This window comes from Sphaeramia orbicularis, chromosome 14, assembly GCF_902148855.1.
Source record: "Sphaeramia orbicularis chromosome 14, fSphaOr1.1, whole genome shotgun sequence".
In the NCBI taxonomy this organism is placed as follows: Eukaryota; Metazoa; Chordata; class Actinopteri; order Kurtiformes; family Apogonidae; genus Sphaeramia; species Sphaeramia orbicularis.
The window spans coordinates 9,442,419-9,463,601 of record NC_043970.1 but is presented as its reverse complement, the minus strand read 5'-3'; the positions used below and the strand labels follow the sequence as shown (position 1 = coordinate 9,463,601).

At 40.5% G+C, this 21,183-nt stretch overlaps 1 protein-coding gene and 1 long non-coding RNA gene across 2 annotated transcripts in view; one reads left to right on the top strand and one right to left on the bottom strand.

Annotated features, from left to right (window-relative positions):
• The window catches only part of LOC115433533 (uncharacterized), a 31,657-nt gene extending 15,859 nt beyond the window's left edge, over positions 1-15,798 (bottom strand). Inside the window, exon 1 of the long non-coding RNA XR_003937373.1 lies at positions 15,679-15,798. This is a non-coding gene — a long non-coding RNA (uncharacterized LOC115433533). The remainder of the gene's footprint in view (positions 1-15,678) is intronic.
• A 10-nt stretch (positions 15,799-15,808) lies between these two features.
• jade2 (jade family PHD finger 2) overlaps positions 15,809-21,183 on the top strand; it is a 458,373-nt gene continuing 452,998 nt past the window's right edge. The window contains 1 exon segment of the mRNA XM_030154999.1: positions 15,809-16,703. The gene's annotated coding sequence lies outside the window, so the exon portion shown is untranslated.

The following is a 21,183-nucleotide window of genomic DNA, read 5'->3' as shown; positions in this document are numbered from 1 at the left end:
ATGACTTGGAAGGAGCCCAAAACATAACATACTCAGAAGTGCTGCCGGTGTTTTTTCTTCTTTTCTTTTTCTGGGGGAATTTGAGAGGAACTTTAAGTGTTTTTTTTTTTTTCCCCTGTCTGCTTGCATGGGACTTCTTGCATCCCTATACTTATGAGGACGTAGAAGAAAAACAATGACCTTTGTCCAAAATGGGATATTATCTGCAAAACAAACAAACAAAAAAAATGCAAATACAAAAACAAACAAACAAAAAATCTGTAATAATTCCCTAATAAAAATAATAAAAAAACAAAAACATATTTGTGATCTGTCATATCTGGAGAGCCTGTTTGCTGTGCTCCTGGTCTGGTCTTGCCCTGCCTTGGACTTGATCTCCACCCCTCCAAAGTCTTGGTTTTGTGTCACAGTTATGACACTTTCTTTTACATCTTCTTTTGTGTTGTACATCTTTTTTTTTTTTATAAGGTGACATCTTATGACGAGTAGTACAAAATAACAAATAACATCATATTTCATCAACTTACAATCAGAACTAAATATCAACCTTTAATTAAATGATTTTATGTTAATCATGATAATTATTCATATTGACTGAAAACTTCTACTTATCATTTTAAATAAATTGTTTTAACCCCATACTATCAATTTTGTCAAAACTAATTCATTCACCACTGAATATTCAAAGCATAATAAAATGCTAAGTTTTAATTACATGCTACAGAGAATCAAAGTCCTGCTCCTTCTGCTGTGCCCCATGGGAATTAACGTCAGAATTAATATGAAAAGTGGTAAGTGTTAAGGAACAGGGGGGCATGGTTATTCTACAAATGTTTGTTCATTGAGTTTTCGTCTGTGTATGTGTAAAAAGCAAACTAAAAAGAATAGAAACGGAACTCAACTCTGTCTTTTTTAAAACAAAGAATGTCAAGCAAAATATGGGAAGTTAAGTTAAATACAGGAACAATGCATTTACGGTTAAGGAAGAGACTAGCAAAAATGACAAGCTGATAGGAACAGTATTTTGGCAGATATCAGTAATTCTGGAATACAGTAGCCTTACAATGATGTTGATATGCCTATAATGGTTGACGGGAAGCACAGTACCACGCTGCATGGTGGGAAATGAAGTTAAAACAGGAATGATGCATTTACTAACTTCCGTCCCTACATATTGGTATTAATATATTAATTGTTGTTAAATTTTAAAGAATGACTTACCGAACAATTTTTATGTCAGTACTTATAAAATATAGGCTAACATCTTTTCCCAAAAGTCAGCTCTCTCCAGCATAAAAACTACCACATCTAGAACCTGTGGGTCCCCACAGGTCAATGCACTAGTAAAACATAATCGACTTAAAGCTGGATTAAAATTATTTACCTGTAAAACAGTGGGGTTAACACCAGCTAAACACTTCCGCTACTTACATACAAGTTAACTTTAGCTATAATATTGTTTAAATATTTTTATGGACATATTTAATCCATTTTTAATCTGTTGTGAAGTTGTACTATCGAATCAAAATTTTTTTAGTAATAATAATGGTTTAGATTTATATAGCACTTTTCTATGAACGCATACTCAAAGCGCGTACATTGAATCCATTATTCATTTGCTCTCACATTCCCCCTCTGGTGGTGGTAAGCCACAGCTGTCCTGGGGCAGACTGACAGAAGCATGGCTGCCAGTTCGCACCTACGGCCCCTCCACTCACCACCAAACATTCATACACCAGTGTGAGTAACAGCTCTGGATGCAAGGAGGGTGAAGTGTCTTGCCCAAGGACACAACAGCACACAGACTAGGACAGAGCGGGATTCGAACCCCACACCCTTCAGTTATTGGACAACCCACTCTACCATCTGAGCCGTGGCCGCATTTGTTTTTTTAACAACAAGCCCTCTACATTTGTGCACATGAACACAAAAAAGTGCACATCCAGGCCCAACAGAGAAAAGAAAAGAGAAAACCCAAATACAAGGAGGGGGGCCCACCCAGCAACCAGTCAGTGCAAGGGGTGGTATCAGGCATCACCTAGTCTCAGACTCCAGAATGTGTTCAAGAAAGGGCTAAAACATTTCTGGAACTGTCTATTCAAATATTAAAGTGAGTGTCTGATTCTCTCCAGTTTAGTTAATCATTGCTAACCAATGCTAAACAATAGATTCAGAGGATTTGGGTTCAACTTGACCTTTAAAATCAGAGATGAAGTACTGAAAACCTCTGACCAGTACTTTGTGAGGCTGGGAACGGACCAGTACAACTTGTCAGAAGTCATATTATGTAATTAGAAAGAAATATGTTTGCTAATAAGAACCAATCAGTCAAAAAAGCTGTGTTCTATTTTTAACTCTTCATGGTGTAAGAGGACCTTATTTCTTTTAATAGGGTGGTTTCATTTTCAGAAATGTGTTTGTCCATATCATTCGATAAAAAGGGAGTCGATGCAAATGAAATGATCTGATTGACTGTGGGAGAAAGCTATCACAGCTGAATATAGTGAATATAGGAGAAAAAATATCTGTGGGAAAGAAAAATGTACACTGTACAGTTTGGGGGGGGTGACAACTGGACTTGTTTCACTCTTTTGAACCTGAAAGAACTACCAAGAACTTACACATACGGAAAATTTGTTGTCACCATTTAGCCTTTGAGTCAGAGAAAAAAAAAATGGTATGGCGAAATGCAGGGGCGTTTCTAGGATCTAACCTTTGGGGGGGCTCAGCCCCCAAGAAGCAGCTGACATTCATTTTTGACACAGAATTATTAGGCTATTGAATTTAATCCAGCTTTTAAATTTCTCAGAAAAGCCTAATATTTTTCATGAAAGCATATAACAAGAATGTGTGATAATCCAACCATGATCTATTTACAAGTTCCACTGACATACAGTCCCACCACTATATCAGCCATTTGATCAGATGAGAGTCTAACATCATCTTACACCTATGATGTATAATATTAATGATTAAGGATGAGCAGCGATTACCTTTTCTCCAAAATTAGTGAATGTAAACTGAGAAGGCTCAGTTGACCACAGCTGCCTATTATATTGTGTCTCACCATTTTTGGCCTATTAAGGGATAAAAGACCATATTGAACTTTAGGCTATTTTTGGGCTATTTCTAAAAGCCTATGCCTTCTAAATGTGATGTAGTACTGTGTAAATATGATATAGAATTATGTGCTGTCTATGACATGGAGGAAGGTAGTTCATGTCTCAATACATACGCCATTTTCCACCAAAAAGAACCTGGTGCTAGTTCGGTGCCGGTGCTACAGCCAGTGCTTAACTGGTTCCAACCTGGTGCATCCAAAGAACCGGCTTGCTTTTCCATATGCTAAGAGCTAATCGGAGCCAAGTCAGAGCCACGCCATTACGTCATCGTAAAACATGATCACGTGACTGGGTCTGGTGCGGGAGATGCTCACCCACAAGCAAGTGCTGCTCTTGTGCTTACAAGCCTATATTGTAATCCACAGGCGAAAAACACAAATATTCGCTCTGTGGCATTTGTGACAAACATAAATGTGGGTTTCTATATGACATAAGGAGAAATATAATGTAAGGATAGTCTGTAAACAGATAATTAGTGAGGTCAGCAGAACAGTATTGTTACCCAAGTTGATGTGAGGCACAGGAAAACACAGACAAAATGAACTTCATGCATTTCAAATGGGTTTATTCCAGGGATTAAAGCAAAAATTTTTCATCTGACTGAAAATTTTGTTCTGGTCAAAATCATTGGCCACTATTAAAAATGATGCAATACAATACTACTATACAAGTTTATATAGTCAAATTTGGCAATACTGTAAAACACACTGAATGGGAGAGTGTACAGGTATAGAAGATTAGTAACATAGAAAAAATATCATGAGTGGTATTGGTGGGGGGTCTGGGGGTTCTCCCCCAGAAAATTTTTAAAGCTTCAGGTCAATTTTGGTGCTCTCTGGTTAATTTTAAAGAGTATGAAAACCTTTGAAACAAGTGAAAATAATAATTACTAATTGGAGTTCCATCGTCTCCCTTCTCATCAAGCCATGCCCACCTCCATCTATTTTTCACGCGTCTCTCAATAGTTACCACTTCAGCACCTTCCTCTACAAACGTGTCCATGATGTCGTATATGCTAGCCAAAATAATCTGTACGTCGTCAAACCTGCATCCACAACCCCCTCCCACCAATATCATGTTCTCTTTTGATTGGAAGAAATTACGTCAACTGAAATTACGTCAACTGAAACAGAAATTATATTCCGTTACACATACTCTCTGAGGGTATTTAAAATACAGTGGCTTTGCAAATACCAAGGGTGTTACTCATTCATTCAATTTTATCTTCGTACTGTACCACACAGATAGAAATAAGATGCTAAACAGGTCAAAATAAAGCACTAATGCAGTCAGGCGCGTAACCGCGTAAGGCCGCAGCGTGCGCAGCCACATGCACGGGAAGGGCACATACACACAAACACACACACTAGTCATATACCAGCAAGAGAAGATAAGCTATTAACCCAAACATGAAGGTACATGTAGATCAGTTCTGTCTTCTTACCTTTTCGCTGTGGTTCTTTCATAATGAAAGCTACTTGTTAGCACTAAACTAAAGTTAGCGTCTGGAGGCTGAACTTCGGTAAAGCTTAACTTGTCCATGTGTTTCTGAGGCACAGAATGAGCAGCGTTTCCTTCCAAAGATAAATAGTCATCAATCTCTCCTCCCGACATAAAAATAAAGACGTCATCTTATTATCATCACTGTTAAACCTATCAGCCCCCTGTGCCTGTGTTAAACACCTGCAGACCGGAGCGCTGCAGATTCAGGACAGCAGACCCAGGACAGGATTGCGGTGCCGACTGGACTCCGTGAAACACGTGGGGAAGTTACTTCAATATGACTTTTTTCCCACCTCAATTTTTCCATTTGACGGAAATCCGTCGTGGTGACGGAGAACTTTAATCCCTGGTTTACTCACACTGAAGTAAAATAAATAAATTGGCTCAAATAAAAAAAATGCTTCAAAAACTTTATAAAAGGGAAGATAAATCCAGGTGGTGTTGCTGTGAATCTGCCTCCTCGTCCATGGACAGCAACTGTAAAGAACAAAACAAAGAAACTGTGCATTAATTTGACAAGTTCTCCATAATGTGGACAAGAGCCCTGTCTACTGGAACATGGGTCAGTTAACTACTGGGTTCAGTTCTGCCTTTTATTGAGGTTTTGCACAATACATCACATGATCACGTGGTTTTCTGTTTAAGACGCCATATTAGTAGGCAAGCTTTCCTTGGATCGTACAACGTGTTAAACGGTGGACTTACTAAACTCCTGTGTGCCGTTTATTACTTAGGTTTCACCAAGTATAAGTTAGGCATAAAGACTGCTCGGTTCCATTGGTGGCAGCGGTGGTTCTGTTCTGCCAACCGCTGTTTATAGTTATTACTGCAGTTAGCGCAGCTTCTCAGTATAGTTAACTGTTGCGCTTACCAGCATGGAAAAAAAGAATTGTCATCATGTGGTATGGTGATGAAGACCCCTTTAAACCTACCAGGAGGGCTTCCCCTGGCCTATCACCCTATAGAGACAGAGTGATTATGGATCTAATTGCTCCCTTTGCCGGCGATGGCAGTCAGAGTTTCCTCAGCTGGGTGAAGCAGCTGGAAGTGGCAGTCGGAGCTATGGCGGGCGACATCGGTGAGTTCAGCAGGGAGCTGGTGACAATACTCCCCACCCGTCCGTGCAAGTCTGCTTTTCTACTATGGGACAGCCTTTCCGATGCGGCCAAGTAAAATTATGCGGCCGTGAAAGAGAAGATGGGATCGGCTTTTGGACAGAGACGGTTAATGGACCGTTTTAGAGCTAACATATTGGCTCGTTCACAAGTTCCGGGGGAGAGCCTGGAGGTGTACGGGGCTGATGTGAGCCAGCTGGTAGCTGGTACTCGTGTTTTTGCCTCCGAGTTGCGTGCGCATCACTGTTGTTAGTAAACATTGAAACTCATCTATGGTGCCTTTTTTACAAGCAAACATACTCGCAAATAACAAAACACGCAAACACGAGTCCAAAGAAAAACACGATATAAAGCAACAGTTCTGACTTTCTGGGTCCAGATAGCGTGCCTGCCAATATGGTGGTGTAAACAACAATCACATGACCAGTGACGTCAGCTGCAAGTCCTCAATAAACCCACCGAGGAAAGAGCGTTTCGGAGAAGACACAGAAATGTTATTGTTAGCTTGTTGTTAGCATACCAGCTGCTAGCGATTTAACATCTGTAACGTTTGTAGCTCACTTTAATCTCTAAAGTCGACTTTTTGTGAGCTATTAACAATGCGTTTGAGAAACAAAACTTACCAGTATCGAACAACAGACTCGTCCATTCTCCAAAGCCTCCAGTCCGTCTGCCGTGTCCCAGTTCAGTGCACCAGTAGTCGGATTCACCGGCCTGTCCCCTAAAACCCAGTCCAGCAGGTCCAAATGTGGGTTTCTTTTCGGCCGGCTGTTTGGCCCCGGTTTAGCCCAGCTCGAAGTTGGTACCTGCCTGAAACCGTTTTGGCCGGTGCTTGAGCAGTGGAAACATAAAGAACTAGTGCTAAGTGGAAGACACCGGCTCTAAACCAGCCCTGGAACTGGTCTGGTGGAAAAGGGGTACGTGCGCTACAGTGGTAGAAGAGTGCAAGCAAGGTTGCAGGGAAAACGTGGACTGGATTTTCAGTGATGTAGGCGTACTCTATGTGGACAAGTGGAATGGACTGGATAACGGCGCACTGAAGGGGCTTTGTACCTTACACTATCAAGTGAAGGGAAACTGACGGATTTATGATCATTGTTTAAGTTAATAATGACAGGTTATATAATTATTTATTTAAACTCATATTCTGGCCACATTATATTGAATTTGTAGGAACTTTTTTGTAAGAAAAATAATAATAATAATAATAATAATAATAATAATAATAATAATTAATTTTTTAATCAATAAAAAGCACCAAATCATTTAGGGGGGCTTCAGCCCCCCTAAAATAGGCCTAGTGATGCCACTGTAGAAACGTAAGTAACAGACCTCAAATAGTGAATGAGTAGTTCAGACACAAGGGTTTGACCAATCATAAAAAATATTATCCACAATAAGGTCCAGTTAACCAAAACTGGATAGGAATCAAGTGTGTAGTCAGATGTTTACAAAGTTACTTATGCACAGCATGATACTGAAAAGGAAGGTTATTTTATGATAAAGCCTTTCATATTGAATGTTCAATATACAGGGTGGGGAAGCAAAATTTACAATATTTTGAGGCAGGGATTGAAAGACAGTATATGACCAATTAGTTTATTGAAAGTCATGAGAATTTATTTGCCACAAGAAAATTTACATAATAGAAAAAGTTTTTATTCTATGTGTCCTCCTTCTTTCTCAATAACTGCCTTCACACGCCTCCTGAAACTTGCACAAGTGTTCCTCAAATATTCGGGTGATACCTTCTCCCATTCTTCTTTAATAGTATCTTCCAGACTTTCTTGTAATAGTTTTGCTCATAGTCATTCTCTTCTTTACATTATAAACAGTCTTTATGGACACTCCAACTATTTTTGAAATCTCCTTTGGTGTGACGAGTGCATTCAGGAAATCACACACTCTTTGACGTTTGCTTTCCTGATTACTCATATGGGCAAAAGTTTCTGAAAAGGTATGGATAATAGTGTTAGGTATGATTATGACATCAATATATGTTTGGTTTCAAAACAATTGACGTAGTGCCTGCTGAGAAAAAACAACGAAATGTTCATTGTAAATTTTGCTTCCCCACCCTGTATAATATTTAGTGTCATTTAATGACCAGATGAAGTTACAACTTAGAAACAACTGGATATACCATTCTCCCTCTTTTAAGGTAACAAAAGTACAGTTTTTATTTTAATGTGATTAGATGCTGAAGATCACATAATTAAGAGTATTATGTTCAATTTTCGCAATTAAATCCTCCTAAATCCCCATAAATCTTGCATGCTACCATTACAAGGCTTAGGTGTAGAACCCAAGCCCTTCTAGAAACCATCTATGACAAATAAATATAAAATCAGTGAGGAGGACATCAGAACTAAGTGACTCTGACTCGGGTTGTTGTTTATTTATTATTTTAGCTTTGGCTTTCCAAATTTATATATGCAGATGTGATATTTTCTTCCAGTAAAACCCTCAAAACTCCAAAATGTGTACCCAACTTTCAACGCACTTCAGGAAAGTACAGTACTAATAGTCTAAAATGATCTTAAAATTCATGCACAGATTTTAAGTTAAAGGGTACCTATAGTGAATTTTCATTGCTAACTATCTCAAAAGATCACGTATAATACCAGCAGTTCCATCAGGTAGCAGTTCCGTCAGGTAACTTATGTTAGAGGCCGTTGTCAAGTATGCATAAGTACTAAGTCACTGCTCCCTCAGTCAGACATGGCCAACGACATGTTGCCTTCTTCGTGGGCTGTTCCAGCGCCCATAGTGACGCAGACGTGTTGATTTGTCTGATTACTTGGGCTGAGATGACACTTGTCAGTGACCTTGAGCAGCGGACACCAGTCTTAGATGACACATTATTGGCGGGTGCTGGGTCGTGTCTCTAGGACAATGGTGGAGCGCAAAGGCTGCACAAACAATAAGCGTGAGCATATGCTTTCCACTCAATCTCTCACTGACTGCAGCTTATTTACTCTCACTCCATCACCCGGAATCAATGACGGGTCCGTCACTTCTGATCAACAATGGCTGCCCCCCACCGATTTTTTACTGAATCTGCCCCTCTCTTACTTATAAGTAATACACAAAGCACAATTAATGTCATAAGCTTGACTAGTACAGGTACACTTTAAATAATCTTTTCTTAAGGGAGGATTGCCAAATCCTGCAACCAGGTGACCCCTCCACTGCAACCACAGCAGCTAAACCCCCCAGAAATCAAGGGAATCAGTGCACTGAACCTTTATATTTATGATATTTATTCTTGTGGTTAACTTTTCTTTTAGTTTGGGATGTTATTTTAAAATCATGGATACAGTTAATTTACATTCAGTCTCACTCATGCTTTGACTTGAAAATGATGCGGCACATAAAGCGTGAACAACCAGGTGTCTATAACAATCCTAAAAGCTCTGCCATTATAAAACCCACCCATCTGGTGCAAGCTGGCAGATTAAACAAACTACAGCTACAATTTGACCCAGATATGAGCAGGTCTGCATCCTAAATAAACAATGTGCGCATCTCATCAGCCAGGAAATTACATTAACGAGCATTAAAAATGACCGCAGAGAGGGTCACGGGCTGTTTCCTCAAGGGACACGACCTACCTGCATTATTTTGGGGGAGAAGGAGAGGAGGACAAGCTGTGGGATGCTGCTGTTGCATTTGAAAGTGTGCCAGAGAAATCCCTCCTCTGTGTCCTTCACCGCCTCATTTCACTTTGTGCAAAACAGCATCACACCCTCTTTACCCTCCCTCCATCGCTCTCTGCTGTCTCTAAATGACACCTGATACAGCTGATATGAGCATTTGTGCACCTGACATCCTTTGTGTTAGTTTGAGGATGTGCATTTTTTGATGGGTAAAACTGTCCCTTTGAATGACCTTAATTCCAGCATTCTTCCTGGATCTGCAGTTACAATTTTGCCATGAAAAGTAGACACATTTGAGATTATCTGTAACCTGTCAGTACATATAACAGCTACATGACAAAGGCAGTTACCACTGTAACAGACCAAAGTACACACCTTGAAGTTTCGAGATGTTATGACTTATATTATGAACAGTCAAATTAATTAAACATTATGTTCCAATATTGTTTTGTTTTTGATGTGATTTCATAATCTTTGATCATTGTGAATGTGTAATATATTTTTTTTCTGATGAAGGTTTTTCTGGTTGAAGTAATAAAAGTAATTTAGAGTTTTAAGATTTAAGTCAGTTAGCTTTGTCACTTAACTTACCTGACAAAGCTGAACCCCCAGTAAAATGCTGAAAAATGTAATAATTCTTGTGTATATCACTCAACACTACTGATAGCATGGGGGTGTAAGCTGGCCCAGGCAGCTTTAACCTTGGGTATATTCCGGTCAGGGGTATACTTTGGCCTGTTACACCAGGGGGTAAAAAGATAGATTTCTGTTTAAGAACTGTGAAAGGCTTTACTTCAGATTACAGAGAAAGTCGAAAAAAATGTAGTCGTGCTTGATAACAGGCAGGAGGACAGTGATTTAAAGACAGTGCACAGTAGTAGATTACACATTGATCAGCACCCTCCTCCCCTTTAAATATAGATTTTAGAGAAAATGTGAGGAAGGTAATTTACTTGCCAACAATTCCCTTCGGGTCACTGTTAGCAAATCAATCACCAGAGAGGAGATATAAAGTGCAACTACAAACCTTCACTTTGAACTGAGACTCAGACTGTCAGTCAGTTTGACAGCAGTTAGTGGTGATAATGACGATAAAGCACTGCCTCTTCACACACCGCTGAGGAACTGAGAGGAAAATAAAATTTCAATCCCACAAAAACAAATCATAATTATTGTGCCTGTTGTTGATTATGTGTTATAAACCATGAAGGATGACAGACTGTTCTGTATTGATGTTTGCAGACAATATGTTATTTGCATATTTAGCTCAAAACTGCATTTTTACTCTTTCAGGACTGAAAAATGTCTGTTTCATTTAAACATCTAGATGTCAATGCCAGATACCCTATGCCAGGGGTGTCAAACATGTGGCTCATTGGCCAAAACTGGCCAGCCATAAGGTCCAATCCAGCCTGTGTGATGAATTTGCAAAGTGCAATAATTACATTAAAGATACAAACAGTCAAGGGTGATGAACTCCTTTTAGTTCAGAGGCCACATTCACCCCAGTTGTCATTTCAAGTAAAAGAATAGCATAATAACCTATAAGTAATGACTCCAAATGTTCTTCTTGGTTTAATGTGAAAAAAATAGCGTTTCATTTTGCTTATAAATAATGACAACTCCAAATTTTTCTCTTTGTTGTAGTACAAAACAATACAATTAAAAGTTAAAATTAAATGATGAAAATATTTACATGAACAAGCAATCCATTAACAATAAAATGTGAATAACCTGAAGTTCAGGTTAGTCACATTTTATTGTATTATCAGGTCCTGAACAAATATGAACAACCTGAAATGTCTGAAGAAAATTAAGTGCAATTTTAACAATATTCTATATTACTAAATATTTTTTGCCTGTGTAGATCTGATCCATAATGCACATACACAAATAATAAGTTGAGGCATAATATTGTTAAAATTGCACTTATTCTTCTTTTTTCAAGTTATTCACACCTTTTTTGCTTGGATAGATTTTAAATGTAAATATTTTCATAATTTTTGGGGGTGGGGGTGGGGGGTTGCACTAAAACAAAGACATACATTTGGAGATGTCATTATTTATTGGTTATTATGCTATTATTTTACTGCTCCGGCCCACTTGAGATCAAACTGGGCTGAATGTGGCCCCTGAAAAAAACATTAGTTTGACATCCCTGCCCTAAGCCAAGCTAATGTAAAATCAACACGGAAGGCATCATAACTAGCCAAATGCCTTTTCTATGATCTCATGATTACAATTAGTCTCAGTGCCCTTACATAACTTTTGTTTTTCAGCTTTTCTGATGTGTTTCCAATTTTTGTACACAGATAATAGATATGGTCCAAAATTATACAGAGTTATACACTTGAAAGACTACCTAAACTGAAGGACCCCCAGACTCCACATCAGTGCTACTAGGGAAAATCTAGAAGCCATACAGCACCTAAATGGTTGGAAAACTTAAATCATGTTTTAGAATTCATTCATCCCAGCTGTATGTACACTGGTGACTAGTTTAATCTACAGCAGTGTATCATATTCCTTCAGATGATGATATAAGTAGCGTTGCTATCCTGTGTGAACTGTGTATTTCTAAAAAAATCCATTTTTCATGAGCTCAGGAAAACAGTTTTTCTTGTCTTTGGCCTTGTGATGATACATTTTACAGCCAGTCTAAGAGACATTTGAAAGGGTTTATTTAGGTGAGAATATCGAAATATTTAACACCAGTAAAAGAAAATTTTATCCTTTAGTTTATCTCAAACTAGAAAAGCACTTGGAGAGCACAGACCTCCACCAACACAGATCAGCCCCCCCCCCAGAGGCGATTTCTCAGAGACTGCAAGGGAAGCTCAGCTTCCGCTAAAATTACGAAAATTAAATGGTCAAATAGCACGACACGGTGGTGCAGTGGTTAGCACTCGTGCCTCACAGCAAGAAGGTCCTGGGTTCGATTCCAACACCGGTTGACGGGGGGTGGGACCTTTCTGTGTGGAGTTTGCATGTTCTCCCTGTGTCTGCGTGGGTTCTCTCTGGGTACTCTGGCTTCCTCCCACAATCCAAAGACATGCACTAATAGGTTAATTGTTTAATCTAAATTGTCCATAGGACAATGTGAATGTGAGAGTGTTGTTTGTCTCTATATGTCAGCCCTGTGATGAACTGGCGACTTGTCCAGGGTGTACCCGCCTTCGCCCCCTATGTAGCTGGGATAGGCTCCAAGCGACCCCCGTGACCCTAGTGAGGATAAAGCGGGTTCAGAAAATGAATGAAAATGGTCAAATATGTACGGTTGTGTGACATTTCATAGACTACAAATGTGTTACAACACGTTCATCTCAAAGACGAGTTTGTTCAGAATCAGCTTTATCATAAATCAATGGATTCGATGTTGTTAACTTCTCATACATTCCCGTTGCGCTGTTTTCTCATATGATCTATGGTCAATGCATTTGCCCGTAGAACCCCGGCGTCCATGCACTTCAATGGGACTTCATGGAAGAGTTTTTTTCATTGCCTCAGAACTGGACAGTAATTGGATAAATGCCACGATGTTGTCCTGCTCCCGGATGCTCAGCATCTCTGGGGGTGAATGGTGCTGTGGGTGGACCTCGGCTGGGCTGGACACTGAGCTTCCATGTGCTGACTGGAGGATCAGTCAAAAGGCTGAATCCCATTTGATTGACAGCTATTTTGAGATATACTCCTTCACTTCACAGAGTTTAGTTTAATACCGTCGCTCATTCTGCTTGTGAAATCGAGAGAGAAACCACTACGAAATTACTTGTTCATTTCTTGCACTGTAAATAAAACATCCTCGCGGCCATCCTTAATAGTCTCATAGAGCAGATTCTTTTGTGTTTTCAAATTTGGAAAGTTTGTGGTTCTTAGAGTTAGTCAATCCAGGGACGTTTGCTGACATGAGAGATGTGTTTCCAGAAGAGGCATTCCAGAGTCTTCTGAAAAGTTATGGTGTATATTTTGATTCAGGGAGACTGAGGTCTGTGCTTCAAGTCCTGTATTCGAATGAGGACTTACAGGGTAACAGGAGAAAACCGTGTGATTTCTTGATTTTTCTAAAAGATATGGAATTGGACAGTGCAATGCCTCCGCTATACAAACTGTTGTCACTAGTGGCAACAACTGGAGCTACATCAGCAGGTGTAGAAAGGAGCTTTTCTTGTTTAAAAAGGCTCAAGTCCAACACCCGCAACACAATGGGCCAAGGCTGTCAAAGTAGCCTAGCTCTGCTGGCCATTGAGAGGACACTGGTCAAGTCCCTGGAAAAGACGCCTACTTGGTACAATAAGGTTACATACTATTTTCTTAAAAAGGAATGGAGGGCCGAATTTATGTTTAAATACCTTGACATTTTTTTGATGTAAGCCAACAATGAGCTTCCCCTCCCTGAAAGACGAGCAGCCCCCCCCCCCCCCCCCATCACCACCAAAATGCAATCATTTGTGGCTTGTGCCAGAATCAACATTCCCTGAAAATTTCATCAAATCCCCCTGATCACCACCAAAATTTTATCATTTGTTCCTTGTGCCAGAATCAACATTTCCTGAAAATTTCATCCAAATCCTTCCATAACTTTTTGAGTTATCTTGCTAACAGACAGATGAACAAACAACCCCCCCCCCCCACTTCACCACCAAAATTTAATCATTTGTTCCTTGTGCCAGTATCAACATTTCCTGAAAATTTCCTGAAAATCCATCTATAACTTTTTGAATTATCTTACGAACAGACAAACGGAGAAACCCTGATGAAAGCATAACCTCTGCTGTTTCACTTGGCGGAGGGAATAATCAAAAATCTACACATATGCTTTTCAGTGGACTGGGAGGAAATTAACAACTGTAATCTGAAGCGGAACAAATGTAATACTGACTTGATATGTAGTGGAGTTGAAGGACAAAGTCTCAAGTTTTTCTCAATCAGAATCAGAATATTTTTAATTCCAGAGGGAAATTATTGTGTGTTACAGTTGCTCCAATCAAGTATAATAAAAGGTAGCAGGAAAGAAATTATCAATACAACCAAAAAAACAACCAAAGAAAACCAAAAAAACCCATGTATATAGCTCTGAACACACACACACACACACACACACACACACACACACACACACACACACACACACACACACACACACACACAGAGTATTATGCAAACACACCCCTGTCAGAGAGTCCAAGTACTTCAGTAAGTGCAGAAGTGCATTAACAGTACTGGTACAGGTACATTCCACCACTGAGTAGGCTATTTATTTATAATAATATATGTCATAGTATAATAACAAAACAAAAAACAGACATTGTAAGAACAAAATAGAGTGATATATATTAATAAACAGTTATGATCTGGATTATGATTAAAATTTCATATATCACCAAGTGAATTCTAAATATTGATTATAATCTCTAAGATATAGCAGTTAAACACACAAATTACAGGTGGCATACTTTGTATTGTTCAATAAAATGTTATACAGATATTTGACTTGAAATCACTTAATCCACAGTTGTTACAATTATGAAGTGGAGTTAATATGATGTTGCATCAGATGGAAATACTCTAATGCACAGGTGTCAAACACACGGCTTGCAGGTCAAAACCAGCCCACAAAAGGGTCCAATCCGGCCGGTGGGATGAATTTGTGAAATACAAAATTTACACTTAAGATATTAATAGTTAATGGTGTCAGAATCATTTTAGTTCAGGTTTCACTTACAGACTAATTCAATCTTCAGTGAGTCATACCAGTAAAATATTATCATAATAACCAATAAATAACATAAACTCCAAAAATTTCTCTTTGTTTTAGTGCAAAAAAAGTCAAATTACATGAAATTGTTTACATTTACAAACTATCCTATCACAATAAAATGTGAACAACTTGAACAAATATGAACAACCTGAAATGTCTTAAGAAAAATAAGTGTAGTTTTATCAATATTCTGCCTATAACTAAATGCTTTGTGTATTTGTAGATCCACTGTGATCTGTAAGTTGTATTGCACATGTGTAAATGATGAGCACAGGGATAATATTGTTAAAATTGCACTTATTTTTCTTAAGAAAATTTGGGTGACTCATGTTATTCACATTTTAAGGAAATTTTGAAGACATTTTCATAACGTAATTTTATTTTTTCCACTATTATTTTACTGGTCTGGTCCACTTGAGTTCATATAGTGCTCTATGTGGCCCCTGAATTAAAATGAGTTTGACAGCCCTGCTCTACTGTGTATTTAAAGTACTTCATTCCATCCAGTCTGTCTGTCCTACCTCAGTTTGTCAGTCTGTGCAGACAGACTGTGCAGGCGGAGGTTCAATGCCCGTCCTCACCTCTCCGAGGCGCAGTCATCTAGCATTTCTCAGAGTAGGAAGTGCAGCTTGCGGTAACAGTGAATTGAAAGTACGCCATAAATATGGCGCCAAAAGAGTTTTCAAGCTGATGATAAGAGCTCATTTTTTCCTCTTGTCTTTTTTTTTTGGAAGGCAGGCAGGGGTGGAAGTTGCAAGACAAGACCCGGTTGTGCATTTGTGCAGAGCGGAGTGCAGGTCCATCCAGCGGGCAGAGGACTGGAAGAAGCCAGGCACGGCTCAGCACGGCACGGCAAGGCAGCAAGTGAAGACGAGGAGAGGACAGAGCTCTATGTTTTATTTTGGAAGGAGGGATGTTGCGAAACTAGCTCGCAATCTTTTCTGACTCATCGTTTGGAAATAAAGCATCCTTTTCTTTTTTTTTATTTCCCCTCCTCCTCCTGGTTCTCCGTCCCCTCCTCCTGTACCTACCCTACTGCTGGCACCGGAGAGGAAAACACAGTCGGGATTTTGACACCACGTTTGGGCTGCTTTTGCAAAATGCGACATGCTTCCCTGTGAGCGGTGTGTTGTGCGCACCTCTCCGCCTGCTACACCGTGAGCCGCCGGAGGAGCGGCGGCACCGTTCGGTTTGTTGTTGTTGACTTGTTTTAGGCTCCCTTCGTTGTGAAACTCCTATTTGATCGGCACTTTTGGGGATTTTATTTCGGATTTGAACTCGATCGTCGGTGTTTGCGGGGCTGACGTGCCAACACGCACCGTGAAGGGAAGGGAGGGGAAGGGACAGTCCTGTCACCCAACGTGGATCCAGGGTCAGGGCTGTTTAGCACCAGTGTTAGCCGCCTGCCAGGGCACCGACTGGGCACACGCAACTACTACCGTGGAAAACTACATGTGCCTGGCTCCCAATGATCTCCTAATCTGTGGGAATCGCCCGCCGTCCAGGACTGAGGACGTTTCTACACCCGAACCTGACTGCGATCAAGGTAACAAACCCCACAAACATACTGAAAGAAATACTAAAATCTGAAAGCAGGACCTCTCAAGTCCACTTTGGTGCTAATATCCGTGCTAGGCTAGCAGCTGGGCAGCGAGCAGCTCTGTCTGTGCACTTTCTTTTGCAGGCTTGTCAGTCCGTCACAGTGTCGTTATCCTGGACGGTGCATGTGGGTCAGGCAGGGTGTGCATGTTTTATGTGCTGCGGTGAAGGGAAAAACAAACAAGCCCGGTCTGAGCCACAGCCTGTGCACGCGCACGGCGAAAACAAACCGGGTAAACTTGACTATGTTGTTGTATTGCAAATGTGGCTCCGGTGGGAATCAAGTGCGCACGGTTGGAGTGTGTAAAAGCGTGCTTATGTTTTTTGCGCATAATTGCAACAAATAGGCTCATTTGCAGCAGCATAGAGAGGAATGTAAGGGCGAAGTTGCAGACAGGCAAACACATGCAGGAGAAGGGGAAGGATGTGGAATGAAGTTGTGATTTAGAGCAGCAGCATGTTTAGGGTGCAGGATGGTGGCCGCCCCCCAACCTCTCAATTTTTAGGTTCCTTCACTCATCAGTAGAAAAAAGCTGGGAAGAGAACAGACAGGAGAGGGAGCAGCAATGTTTTAGGAAAGCTAAGCACGCAACTACACACACACACACACACACACACACACACACACACACACACACACACATCAAGGAATTAGAGCAACTCCTCTCTGCCTCCTTCACCCTCTCCTCCTCCTCCCGCATCGTGCTCTGCAGATCTAGCTGGCTTTAGGAGAGGAGGGAGGAGTGGCTGTTGTTTACCTCCTCAAAGTCAGAGCTCTCTCCTGTGTGTATTTCAGGATGAGACCATAGCAGCCTCAACCTGAACCCCCCCCCCCCCAAAAAAAAAAAAAAACAACAACAAGGATTTGACATGTGGATGCAGGTGCTAATGCAAGGAGTCACATCAGATGTGAGCAGGGATTAATAGGGTGGAAGTAGGGCAAGTGCCTGGGGTGTGATTTTCAGCGGTGGTGTGGCGTGGCCACCTACTCTTTGTAATTGCCCAGAGGACCTCTAAAGAATATTATGTCAGCCTACTAGTGCTGATCACTAACGGATGGAGCAATTTATCCTGTTTTTTTCTTTTTTTTTGATGGCACATGTTAGACTAAAGAGGCTCCAATCTTGAATCAATTAAGCTCAAATAGTCTAGGGACTTGTTAAATGTTCCCAGTTGTGACAGCACCCCCCCACCGACATATGCATACACGCACGCACGCACGCACGCACGCACACACACACACACACACAGACTGTCCCTACTGTCACCACACATTTCCAAACTGTACCTTCCCCTCTCACTCTAAACACATTCAACCACTGATGCACGTACTATGCCTGTCTCTCTACAAACTCTCCCTTGACAAATTTGCACACAGCAACACACACACACACACACACACACACACACACACACACACACACACACAGACACACACAAACCTCCTCCCGCTGGGTATGAAACCGGAGATGAGTCATGGTGTGTGGGGGCATAACAACTCTCCCTCTATCCCTCTCTCTCTCTCCCCCGCTCTCTCTTTCATATCTTGCCTGATGCAGTGCTATCTTGTTTTCACTCATTCTGTCTCTCTCTCTTCCTCACTACTCTCTCCATCTCTCTCTCTTTTCCCTCGAGGCTTGTCTCCCTCGCCTAGAGACAGAGCTTGTTTACAAGAACAGGGATCATTTTTTGCTGTTTTCTTTTTTTTTTTTTATACTTTTCATGACAGAGTGCCAACCTGTCGTTCACGTTTCAATTCCCGGATGCTGCCCCATCCGTCCCTTCATCCTTTTCCGTTATGGCTTGTCTTCTGTCCATCTACTCTTTCATCCCTCCATCGCCTCATCATCAGTCAAATTTACTCTCTGTTTGCGTTTGACTTGGGAGGAAGCCGTGTGTGTCCATATGTGTCGACCGTCCAACTTCCCATGTACAGCACAGTATGTCATGTGAAACTTGAGCAGCCAGAGCCTTTCATGTGTGCATACTTACACGTGTATATGTGGGCGGGGGTGTAGTGTAGTGTGAGTGTATGTCAGTGTGTGCTGCGTTAAGCGCTCACCTCTGATTGGTTGGAAAAAGGGGTAAGCACCCCCACGTGGTATGTTGTATCGCATTAGCAGCTACGTAGTGAAGGGAGGAGGGGGGAGTACTGTCGAGATGGTGTTCATGAATGGACCACTGACGTCACGCAAACTGTACACTCAATCCTTCACACACACACACACACACACACACACACACACACACACACACACACACACACACACACACACACACAGATTGTCCCATGTGCATATACATGTTTTTATACATACACAGAGTTAAGAGAGGCTGCTGGGTGACTGCGTGTGTGATTCAGAAATATGTGTCAGATAAGAAGGATAAGAACCAACTGAGCTGACGGATTTATGCATGTGTGTGTTGCCAGCAGGCGTGTTGGCTAGCTGTCATGTCACCACCTCTCTACTGTGCTCTGCTCACTAACTAACTAACCAGCATGTTGGCCACTAGGGTATTATCACTATCTGTGGATAATTTTGTTGCTAATGTGTAGTTATCTATGAACTCTGATTTTCTGTGTAAAGACAGAACAATGTCCAAGTGTTTTTACAGTAACATGTTGCAAGATAAAAAAAAAAATCTTTTTGTAAAGTAAGTTGAACTGCTGTAAGAACTTTTGTTTTGTATATAAAGAAAATCACAGGCCAACATGTCTAGCTGATTAAATCATGTTTCATGATTCATTAGCTCAGTGGATCCAATTTTATTTTATTTTTTTATTTCAACCCTCTTTTTTTTATTGTGACCAAGATGATACCCCCCCCCCCCCACACACACACACACACATACACACACACACTCCAAAAAACACATTTGTTATACTGGGACATCTATCACTCAATCTCGCATTTATCACACAAACCATACAATGGATTATATTGCAGTGAAATGACTAAATACTTAGAAGCTATGCAACAGCTGGAGTGTTTAAAGCAGGGGTGTTAAGCTCATTTTAGTTTAGGGGCCACATTCAGCCCAATATGATCTCAAGTGGACTGGACCAGTAAAATAATAAGATAATAACCTGTAAATAATGAACCAAATTTGAATAACCTGAACAACCATGTACAACCTAAAATTTCTTAAGAAAAGTAAGTGCAGTTTCAACAGTATTATGCCTCAGCTTATTGTTGACACAATTCACAGATCACAGTGGATCTACAAATGCAGAAAACATTTAGTAACAGGCAAAATACTGTAAAAATTGCATTTATTTTAAAGACATTTTAGGTTGTTCATATTTGTTCAAGTTAATCACTTTTAATTGTGAAAGGATAGTTTGTAAATGTAAATATTTTGTAATGTAATTAAACTTTTTTCACTTAAAGCCAAGAACAAAATTGGGAGTCATCATTATTTATAAGTTATTATGCTATTACTTCAATTGCAATCACATTGGTGTGTATGTGACCCCTGAACTAAAACCAGTTTTACACCCTTGACTATGAATGTCGTAGATGTGATTGGAAGGGCTAGATTGGACGCTTTTGTGGGTGGATTTTGCCCGCAGGCCGTATGTTTGACACCCCTTGTTTAAAGAGTGAGGGTTCTGAGACATATATTTGTTATCATCAGATATCGGATGTCTGTCTGTCTGTCTGTCGGTCTGTACGCGCACACAAAAAAAGATTTATTATCTATATTAATAGAACGGGAGATCAGTGACATTAAATATGTGCATCAAGTTTGATAATGAGCAGCAGGTAAGTGAGGAGCTGCTTTACTAGGACAGACTGATAACAGCAGGGACACTGACTCCTGCTCAGCTCTCATAGGTTTGACAAGTATGGTTAACCAATAAGCCTATAATAATTAAGCAACATAAGTCAACGACTAGAAATACTTTAGAGATGACAGGAGTTAAGAGATTGTGGACATGGTGAGACAAAACCAGCGCTGTGTTGGATTAAATGCTGCAGGCGTGTTTTCATGCATTAGTCTTTGCTGTGTATTTTGTCTGGTGTCAGGAGATGACCCCACTGTGGGCCAGAGTCTCATTAGTGGGGTCTTATGTGTGCGCATTGTAATCTGCTGTTCAGTGAGCCGCATGTGACGTCAGATTTCAAGGGGAAAGGAAGAGTGTTGGTTTATTTTTTGTTTTGCTTTGTGACTCAGCGTGTTGGGAATAATTGCAGAGTGTGCACACCTGCACACATGACCCTTGAGGGAGGAAAATGAAACGAACCTGTGAGGAGTTTTGCAGAAGTAATTGGAATGCGTTTGATTACTTTTCATCTGGTTGAATATGGCACTCGTCAACTCAGAAGTGTTGAACTTTAGCACAGCAAACTTTCAGATGTAAAGAAGTTCACAGTAAAGTCAGTGTTGTTATTTCAGTGTATACATTAATCACATAGAGCTTA